The following is a 10,091-nucleotide window of genomic DNA, read 5'->3' as shown; positions in this document are numbered from 1 at the left end:
ATAAAAAACAATTCATTCTAAAAAGACCTCTATTTCCACCAAACCCATCAGTCTGCCTTGGTCAAGGTCAACCATGACCTCTATGCCACCAAATCCGTTGGCGGCCTCTCTCCTGGCTTTACCTCTCAGCAGAATTTACTGCATCTTCCCGGAGTTGCTGGGACACCAAGCTCGCTCTCCTGCTTTCACTCCCCACTCATCCACCTTCTCAGAGTAACCTTCACGTGTGGATGGGCTCACCTGAGAGCTCCATCCTAGCCCTCTTCTCCTCTCTATCTGTATCTTTAACTCAGGAAATTCATCCAGATCCATCACCTTACATATTGCTTTCATAAAAGTTGAAACAAGATCTCCCCAGTCCTGGCCTTTCCTTGAAACTCCAGATTCAGAAACCTCCTCCTGACGTGTCATTTCCATTGGAAATGTACTGGTACCTCAAACTGCCACAACAATAATTTTGATGCCATCCTCAAACATGGTCCTTGTCCAGTTTTTTTTTTTAATCGTTTGACTTTTGGTCTTTTTTGTCAGTAAGCAGCATGACTGTTGACCAGTTTGTCATGTCAAAAGCCTAGGAACCTCTAGGAGGAGACTTTGATGCTTCTTTTCCTTTCTCAGCCTTAAAAGCATGCTCTGCTTCTGTCCATGGCTCACTACATGGACATTTCCCACTAGCAAAACCCAATCATTCCTTACATGGCGGCCGAAGTGTGTCTCCTAACTTACCCTAATCTCATCCCACACGTTTACAATCTACTAGCCACGCAGCAGCTACAGACATTATCTGAAAATATAAATCAGATCACTTCTATCACTTCTCTCCTTTAAATCTATCTGATGGCTTCCTTTCACATTGTAACTTAGCCCAAATTTCTCACTCTGGCTTTCAAAACACAATAGAGCAGAGTATCTTTAAGAAAAACGACATGAGGCTTTTCCTTAATTCTGAGAGTTCTCCAGTAACTTTCCAACAAATTCCTTTCTTAACCTAAGTTAGCCAGAGTCTTAGTTGCTTATAGTTGAAGAACTATAATTATATAGCCTGAGACTAGAATTACATTGAATGTCTGGCTCTTCACAGGAAAACGTTTGGGATGTGGATAAATTATGGACCTATCAACCAGATTGTGTACGTGTGTGTGTGTGTGTGTGTGTGTGTGTGAGAGAGAGAGAGAGATAAGAATGTACACAGGCACTGACAAACTTAGTGGTACTTAATAAGAACTTGTTGAATTGCTTTGAATTTGACTTATAATTTCTCTATGAAATCCGCCTTCTCCCAAACCTCAAAAACAAAACAAAACAAAACCCTCCCATCTTATCCTGGAGAGGAAAAGAACTGGCAAATAAAGGCCTTTAGTATGAGACTAGGGGACAAGAGGCACATTGCCGAGGGCCCATGATACTTTTAGGAGCCCTCAAAAATGTTTTACATTCTTTTTAATCAGAAGAAAAACATAATATAATAATAATGAATATATAATACTGAATACAACTTGTATTATATTCATCTTTATACTAAAGCAGTCATAAAATGTAATTTTTAATAATTTTTGTGGAGGAAGGGGTCACTGAAGGCAAATATGCTGGAAAGGCCCCCATTAGGTCATACTATAGTCCTGTTCCTGGAAGCCTTGCTCTCTGCAGAAGAGATTGGGGAAGGGGCTTTGGGATTTCTGGTCCCACTTGAATTTCACTGATTGGGGAAGGCCAAATGAAACCCAAACGGACACAGAGAAGCAAAAATAGTGGCTTTCCACTACATTTATTTTGTTTTTGTTTGACACTTATCTAAAGCTCACTGGATGCAAGACACTATTCTAATTGCTTTGCAATCACTGAGTCATGTAATCTACTGTCTCCTAGGTGAATATGAAGTGAGTATCAAACACCTTTGCTTAACCTCTGCTAGGCTACTTCCTTCTCAAGGTGGATGTTCTTCCAGGACCAAAAGGAATGTAAACACAGAATTTTTGAACTTGTAACTGCAATGTAGCAGGCATGAAATAGCTGAAAAACAACAACCAAAAAACTGTTTTTAAGCTTAAGCTATAGTGTCCAGTGTTGACATACTTATATAATGTCCTTAGTGATGTTCATCTTGTTTCAGGAAAACAGAAAGAAAAGAAAGAAAGAAAGAGAGAAGAAGAAAGGAAGAAAGAAAGAAGGGAAGGAAGGAAGGAAGGAAGGAAGGAAGGAAGGAAGGAAGGAAGGAAGGAAGGAAGGAAGGAAGGGTGAGCTGTGAGCAATCTGAGAGTGTCTTGTGTCTTTCAAGGAGCTCCCTCACCCTGGAAGATGTCCTCCAACTTACCTTAATGAAGACCAATCTCCAGGTTTTCCCCAAATATGAGATCAAGTTAAACGTGTCACTTCAGCAGGTCACAGCACAGCAGTGCCTGCCACCCCGCATTCTCTGGAGGTGTGCACGTAACGTGTCATATTCACATTGGGTTCACATTTACATGTGCCAGTGACCATCAGTGATTAAATTAACTGTTACAAAAACATAAATGTGATCCTTTTGTAGTCTTTCTCTTTTCTTTTCAATGAATTCCTCTCAGTGAAATTTCAAGCTGAAGCATCATTTGAAGCTGTGCTACAGAGAGGTCACCTGAGCTTTTGTGAAGTCCACAGTGAACCAGACTTGCTCTGGCTGGAGAACCTGATGGGAAGAAGCTCTCTGTAGACCGTCCCATCTCAATCGTGGATGCTCAGAAAACCAGGGGGCTTTCTAGAAGATTCCAACACTCAGGCTCTACCCAGACGGATTAAATCAGTCTTTGGGATTGTACCTGGGCATCAACTTTTCTAAAAGCTCCCTAGGCTATGCTGATATGCAGCCAGAATTCAGAAAAAAACCACTGATTTCTGTTTTGTCAATAAGTTCATTTGTACCACTTTTTAAGATTCCACACATAAGCGCTATCACATGATACTTGTCTTTCTCCGTCTGACTTATTTCACTCAGTATGACAATCTCTAGGTCTGTCCGTGTTGCTGCAAATGGCACTATTTTGCTCTTTTTTATTGCTGAGTAATATCCCATTGTATATATACACCACATCTTCTTTATCCATTCATCTGTCAATGGATGTTTAGGTTGCTTCCATGTTCTGGCTACTGTAAATAGTGCTGCAAAGAACATTTTTTAAATTATGGTTTTCTCCAGATATATGCCCCCAAACAGAAATAGAGTCACAGATGTGGAGAACAAACTTGTGGTTACCAAGAGGGAAAGGGGGCGGGGCGGTAAATTGGGAGATTGGGATTGACATGTATACACTACTGTATGTAAAATAGACAACTAATAAGGACCTACTGTATGGCACAGGGGGAGAAAAAAAACAAACAAAAAACACTGACTTCATACCCACTGACATCCCAGCCCTCTGTATCAATGGGGTGCTCTACAGCTGTGACCTCTTCCATGTAACCCTACGTTTCTCTGTCTTTATTCTGGGATGACTTTTTAATTTAAAGTGATTATCTACTCAACTCACTAGTCCTAGTTTCAAAGTCATTTGGGAATTAGATCCTCATTGAAAAAGTGTCTTAGAACTGCAGAAGGGCTACTGAGAGCCCAGGGCTGGATCCCAGGACAACTGAGAGGTCCCCTAGGAGTCAGGATTGAAGTGGTCATTCACCAAGACACCAAGGGCAGCATCACCGGAAGGGCAGTCTGCACCACTGTCAAGGCAGGGAATAAAGCAAGTCAAGGGATCAATGCCAAGAATACTGGTTTAGGGGGAAAGTGAAGATAATCATTTCTGTCCAACAAAGATTTCTCGAGGACCTACTGTGTTCCAGATATTGGGCCAGGCATTGTAGGTACAATCCTACTGTCTAGGAGCTGAGAGTTTAAGGAGGAGGTATCATCAAATAATTTCAAAATTACATGGGAAGTTATGAGCAGAGTGAGAAAGGATATTTGGTCCCAAGTGATGCATGTGAGTAGAACTTCTAGAACATACAACCTTACGCAATCCTTGAGAAGTGAATGTCAGTGAAGCAAGTTACGGATGCCCAGGAAATGGACAAAGCAAGGGCCAGGTGAGAGATGGTGGGACCAGGACTGGGCCAGCGCCACTGTGGTGAAGGTTGGTGTGAATGAGCAGAGTCAAGTGATCAGAACCTCAGGACTGATTGGATGTGTGGCTTGAGTGGGAGAGGGTAGACTCTAAATTTAAAAAGTCAGGCGCTGGGAGAATGTTGCTCTCAGGACATGGATTTTGAAATGGGTGGAGACGGGCAGTCTAAGATAAAGTCTATGAAACACATGAGGGTTAGGGGTGCCAGCTTTTAATGGGGTACCAGCTGTGTGGCTCAGGATGGTGCAGCCTTGAGCAGTTAAGCTGGATGGGACGTCTGCAGAGAGTGAGGTGGAAAGCTAGGTGCCCGTGTCCTTCACTTTGATTCTGTACTTTGCTCATCGCATTGACAGTTGGGAGTAGTATTTTCCTAATTCAATTGTTTTTGTAAATCCCCGTTGGTCTGATGATTGATTACAGGTGGCTATAAACTAAGAAACGATGGAGCGTGGCTTAGCCTCCCCTTTCTCCTTCCCTCAGCAAACCAGAGGCCTGGAAAATCTTGGGGTTGCCTTGGGAAACAAAATGCACTCTAAACGAGGAGCTGCAGGAAGGTGGAACATTTAAATTAACCTCCAGTGGAAACCCCAGCCTACTTGTTATGGTCATTCTTGGCACCAAAGGCCTCCCATATTGGCTCAAATCCAGTAACACAAAAATGGTAAAGTTGCAGGACAGAAAGTTGGCATGGACCCTGGGGTGATTTCCCTGTCCCACTGACTCCCCTGCCTTGGAATTCTGTCTAGACTTGGCTTCAAGGCACATTCCTTCAGCTTTCAGTAGGCAGAGGTGTCCGGCTCTTGCAATGTGTACATGATTTTAAAAGAACTAAGAACAGGCTCTCAACCACTGCTTTCTCTTTTTTTTTTTTTTTCAACCACTGCTTTCTAAAGGTCAAATCTCACTGCTCCAAGTGTGAGCGGGAAACATAAATATATTCCAGATCACACAGCCCACAGGTGCAGAAGCGGAGTGCTGCAAATTTCATGTGCAGACTGGCGGGGTCCTTTCTTTGAGTCTCCAGATGCACAGGGGATGTTTTATGTACAGGAAGACAGAGGCTACACAGGGACAGCTGGGCTTTGGAGAAAAAAAGTATGGACATGTAGTTAACTCTACCACAAATCCCCATATTCAAGCCACCAAGACAGGAGGGAGAAAGGAAGCACGCCGGGGGATTTCATCCACACATTCATTCCAAAAATGTGGAGTGTTTACTATATGTCAGACATTTTCCAAAGATATTTTCCTGCCTGTGACAAAGTTGCTCACACTAGAGAAATGTGTTTCTTGCCACTTTGAAATAACTATGCAATTCAGGGAGTTAGAAGATCGGCATACCGTTTGACTTTGATTTATGACATCACCAGGAAAGTGATTTTATGACTTTCCTTTTATCTAACTAAGGTAGTCACTTTTCGTAAATGCCCTGGAGAGAAACATACCCTGAGAAGTGGGTTTCACAAAGGAAGCAACCTGCCTGAAGAAGGTAGGGAAATGTTTAATTGAAGTGCAATTATTGGTCTCTCTTTTTCTCGATGAATAATTGCCAGGAGGCTCTTGCCATGGATAGCCATCGGTCTTCAAATTCTCCACAAATAGAAATGCAAACCATTTTTTGTGATGGTTACAGTGATGATGATAATGATGATGGTAGAACAGGCTAAGGAAAATATTGAAGGAGGTAAGAAGAGTGAGAAAAAAAGCACAATAATCTAAAACAATAAGGTGAGGGCAATGTTCATGGACATTGATACCAGGATATCATTCATTCAGAGATATTTATTGGGCACCTATTATTTTCATTCAGGTCATGCTAGGTGGTGGGGATATAATAATAAACAAAGAAATCAGACTTTCATGGAACTTGCATTATAGTGATGGAAGAGAGAAAACAGAAACAAAACAAAACATAGGATGCCAATTGCTGAGATAGAGGAAGAGGTACAGGGGAGGCCATGTGTGTACACATCTTGGGGTGGGTGTTAATTTGCTTAATGGTGTTGGAGAAAGAGACTCCTAGAAGATAACATTTCGGCTGATTCCAATGGCTAAAGGGAAGAGTCATTCTTTGGGCAAACAGAGCTGATTCTTTGACTTCCTCAGCATTTCTTTTCCTAGGCTTGGAGCTGAGCTGGTGTACCCTTCACATTCAGTATCCTCAGTTTCATAGGGAACATCTTTTGATTGTGGGACCATGTGGACTGAGACACAGGGAGAATTTACAACCACTGCCTACCTTCTGTGCTCTCCTCCGGCCACGTCCCAGATCTCCTGCTCTGTATGCTACATAGTTTCTGAGCTATTCCCTCCTTCTTCCAAAAATGTCAAGAAACCTATCCAGAGCTTGTGCACCAATCTCTTCAAAATAAGGCCATGGGGTTTGTTAATTCAGGTCAAGGAGCTGGAAAAGAATAATGGTAGGGAGCTGGCAGGCTTCCAGAGTGGGTGTAACTCTTTGGGAGAAGTGGGCCATGAATACTTTCTTTGTTCTTTTCCCTCCTTACATTGGATTGGGTGCGGGGGGAAGGTATTTTCATTTTTAGTATCAATGATATGGAAGAAACTGGACTCCATCCTCTTACTTGAATGTACCTTGTTAAAGTGGGTAGATGTCTTTACCTTTAAACTAAATGCACCCTGCACACAATTTGGAGTCTGGCCTTGGCTGTCCCTGTCCTGATTAGCATTCCAACCTTGGGGGCAGGAGTGACCACACCATGTGAAAAAGGATGGTACACGACAGATTTCCTGAGCAGCTTACACACCTTTCTCTCTGCCTTGCCCCCTCCTCGGGTATATTTAGGTCTCACCTAATAAGATTTTAGAGTCTAGGACATAATTCTATAGTCAGGCAATTGGGTAGCTAAGCTGCTTTAGAACCCTTGTCTCAATAATCCTTTATAATTGTATATAATGTTTTATTTGTTTGTCAAAGTTCTCTCCTATTTTCTCACTTGTTCTTCACAGTAGGGTTGTTAGAAAGCTTTGTGCTATTTAAAAATCTCTGTTTTACAGATGAAAACTCTGGTCTCAGGGAAGCTGGGCTGCTAGTCCAAGGACATGAGAAGGTCATTTGGGAGCCCTGAGTGACATCTAGTTCTTCCGACTCTGCATCTGTTGCTCTTCAACTGCATCTTAAAGGTGCGGAACCCTGGGATTGGATCTCGGCCACAGGTGAAAATTCTTGCCAGTGGGAAACAAGTCACCTTCTTACCTACCTTCTACCTGGGGAGTGATTTGATCTCCCTGTACTCATGAAGGAAACTGCAGATGAAGCTGTTTCCTGTGCAGTGAGATGTGAATATCCAACAATGGTGAGAACTGGTGACACTGAGAGCCTCTCGTTTCCCACGTCTCCTGCCCAGAAACCCTCCACCCAGGGCTTGGCCATGATTCCACCAATGTTTCTGACTCAGGAGCTCAGCTCCATTGGTGAAGGAGTTTCCAGTTAAGCTACACAGGATAAGCAGAGGCGATGGGGCATCCCCTTCACCTGCCACGATTAAGCTTAGTCCTCTATGCAGCGAGCAAACATAGCACACAGAATACTGAACACATCCAGGAATGCCATGTCGTGGGTGGCAGGGAGGGCTTCTAGGGAGCGAAAATAAGGGTGATGAGGTCCAGCTTCATTCATGACCTAGAACCTGACTACCCAAGTGCTCCACAAACCAGCAGATCAGCATCACCAGGAGGTGGGGACAAGAAACGCAGAAACTCAGGCTTCTTCTGCAACCTCTGGAATTGGAACCTGCATTTTAACAAGATCCCCAAGCCCTGACTCCTCATCCTGTCCCCTCTGTCTCCCCCACTTTCTCTCTCTCCCCTCACTCCTCTGTTATCTTGGTGTCTGTCCGTCTAACTCACAACACTTTTGCTCTGGAATATACTTCTGGAATTCTTGCAACTTGTAGATGTTTTCTTTCCCCTCTTTATAGACAGAGAGTACTTCACTAGGGTTAAACTGCCAGTAAGCGTGACTGTGCCCTTGTCTGGTTCGCTGCAGAGCCAAATCTCTTCCCTCAATGACCAGAACTCTTCCATACAAGGGCTCTCTGGCCCACTCTTTCCAGGGAAGCCTTTTCAGAACAAGGGAAAAGCAGTTTCTTCAACTGTAAAAATATCTACTTCACAGGGTTGTGGTAATGACTAGAGATTCTACACATGGAGCATCTAGCCAGGTGACTGAAAAAAACAGATGTCCTCAATAACGGACGGATTATTGCAGTGGAGATGGGGGAATGTGTATCATACCTGGGGTGGACTTTTGCCATAAAGCTACACAACATCCAAATCTTCTTAGTATTTTGGAGGAACCATGGGGGAAAGACAATAATGGATGGATTATTGCAGTGGAGATGGGGGAATGTGTATCATACCTGGGGTGGACTTTTGCCATAAAGATACACAACATCCAAATCTTCTTAGTATTTTGGAGGAACCATGGGGGAAAGAGGAAGGCTCACCTTCCACTATGGAGGTTCTACGGGAGGGTCCCTGTGCGGGGGTGGGGGGAGGAGAGGGGGCAGTGGACACGTGGTAGAACTCAACCAATCAGAACCTCTGCCTGGGGCTCTGAATCTGGAAGTGACCGGCCGCTGGGGCACCGCCCAGCACCCATCCCATCGGCCCACAGGAGGAAGCCTTCCTCCATCAGGTCAGGGCTCCCCCTCCGTGGTCACAACATGGCTGAGGGAACTTCAAACTTCACCACTTCAAACACCATCCAAAGAAAGAAAGGCCCTTCTGATATCCGCTTGTCCTGGGATCCGTTATCACTCATTGGCCCAGATTGTTTCGTTCCCATTATTATACTGATCACAGGGCTGAAGGTGGAAGCGCTGACAGACATAAACCACTTAGGACGCACTCCTAGGACTGAAAGTGGGGTCTTTCCACTCAATCTCATGGCTCAACAAGAGGAAATAAGTCCCCCCTCACCCTCACCCCCGACCCCAAATCAATAAGGATACAAAAGGTGAAATGAGAATATATGCTGAGGAGGAAACCAAAAAACCTCTACAAAAATTAAAACTGTGCTAAAAATATTTTTATGGACAAGGTCGTATATTAACTGGAAAAAAAAAATCAAGTCGTAAAAACAGGATTTTCAGCATTCTTCTGTTTCTTTAATTATCTATCTATAAAACAGGATATATAAAAGAATGCTAAGAATAATAGGCTTATGGGAGCTTTTTATTTTATTCTTGATGCTTATCTCAATCTTTTACTTTTTTTCTCTATAACAAACATATTTTTAAACACGTACTTTATTTCTTTAGCATCATTATTATCCTCAACATCAGTATGCACATTTTAGGACCCATCCAGTTCTACAGTGTTGTATAAAATTAGTTTTGGGGTTTTTTGGGTTATCATTTTACTGTTTGGTGCCTTAAAAAAATTTTGTTGGAGTGTAACTGATTTACAGTGTTGTGCTACTTTCTGCTGTACAGCAAAGTGAACCAGTTATACATATACCTGTACATATTTCCACTCTTTTAAAGATTTTTTTCCCATGTAGGCCATTACAGAGTACTGAGTAGAGTTCCCTGTGCTATACAATAGGTTCTTATTAGTTATCCATTTTATATATAGTAGTGTGTATATGTCAGTCCCAATCTCCCAATTTATCCCTCCCCCTCTTACCCCCGGTAACCATAGTTTGTTTTCTATATCTGTAACTCTATTTCTGTTTTAGGGCATATACTGGGAGAAAACCATAATTCAAAAAGATACATGCACCCCAATATTCATTGCAGCATTATTTACAATAGCCAGGACATGGAAGCAACCTAAATGTCCATCAACAGATGAATGGATAAAGAAGATGTGGCACATATATACAATGGAATATTACTCAGCCATAAAAAGAAATGAAACTGAGTTACTTGTAATGAGGTGGATGGACCTGGAGTCTGTCATACAGAGTGAAGTTAAGTCACAAAGAGAAAAACAAATACCATATGCTAACACATATATATGGAATCTAAGAAAAAA

The 10,091-nt window shown here is 42.7% G+C and overlaps 1 protein-coding gene across 7 annotated transcripts in view; it reads right to left on the bottom strand.

Moving 5' to 3' along the window:
- Positions 1-5,040: 5,040 nt before the first annotated feature.
- Positions 5,041-10,091, bottom strand: part of SUGCT (succinyl-CoA:glutarate-CoA transferase) — an 806,218-nt gene continuing 801,167 nt past the window's right edge. For 6 of the 7 annotated variants that reach the window (XR_008617466.1, XR_008617468.1, XR_008617470.1 and 3 more), the window contains one exon: positions 5,534-5,751. The gene's annotated coding sequence lies outside the window, so the exon portion shown is untranslated. Of the gene's footprint in view, positions 5,752-10,091 lie in introns of all 7 variants that reach the window. The other variant, XR_008617464.1, reaches the window with a different exon arrangement.

Source organism: Physeter macrocephalus, chromosome 5, assembly GCF_002837175.3.
Source record: "Physeter macrocephalus isolate SW-GA chromosome 5, ASM283717v5, whole genome shotgun sequence".
Taxonomy (NCBI): Eukaryota; Metazoa; Chordata; class Mammalia; order Artiodactyla; family Physeteridae; genus Physeter; species Physeter macrocephalus.
This window is presented reverse-complemented; position numbering and strand designations above follow the sequence as displayed.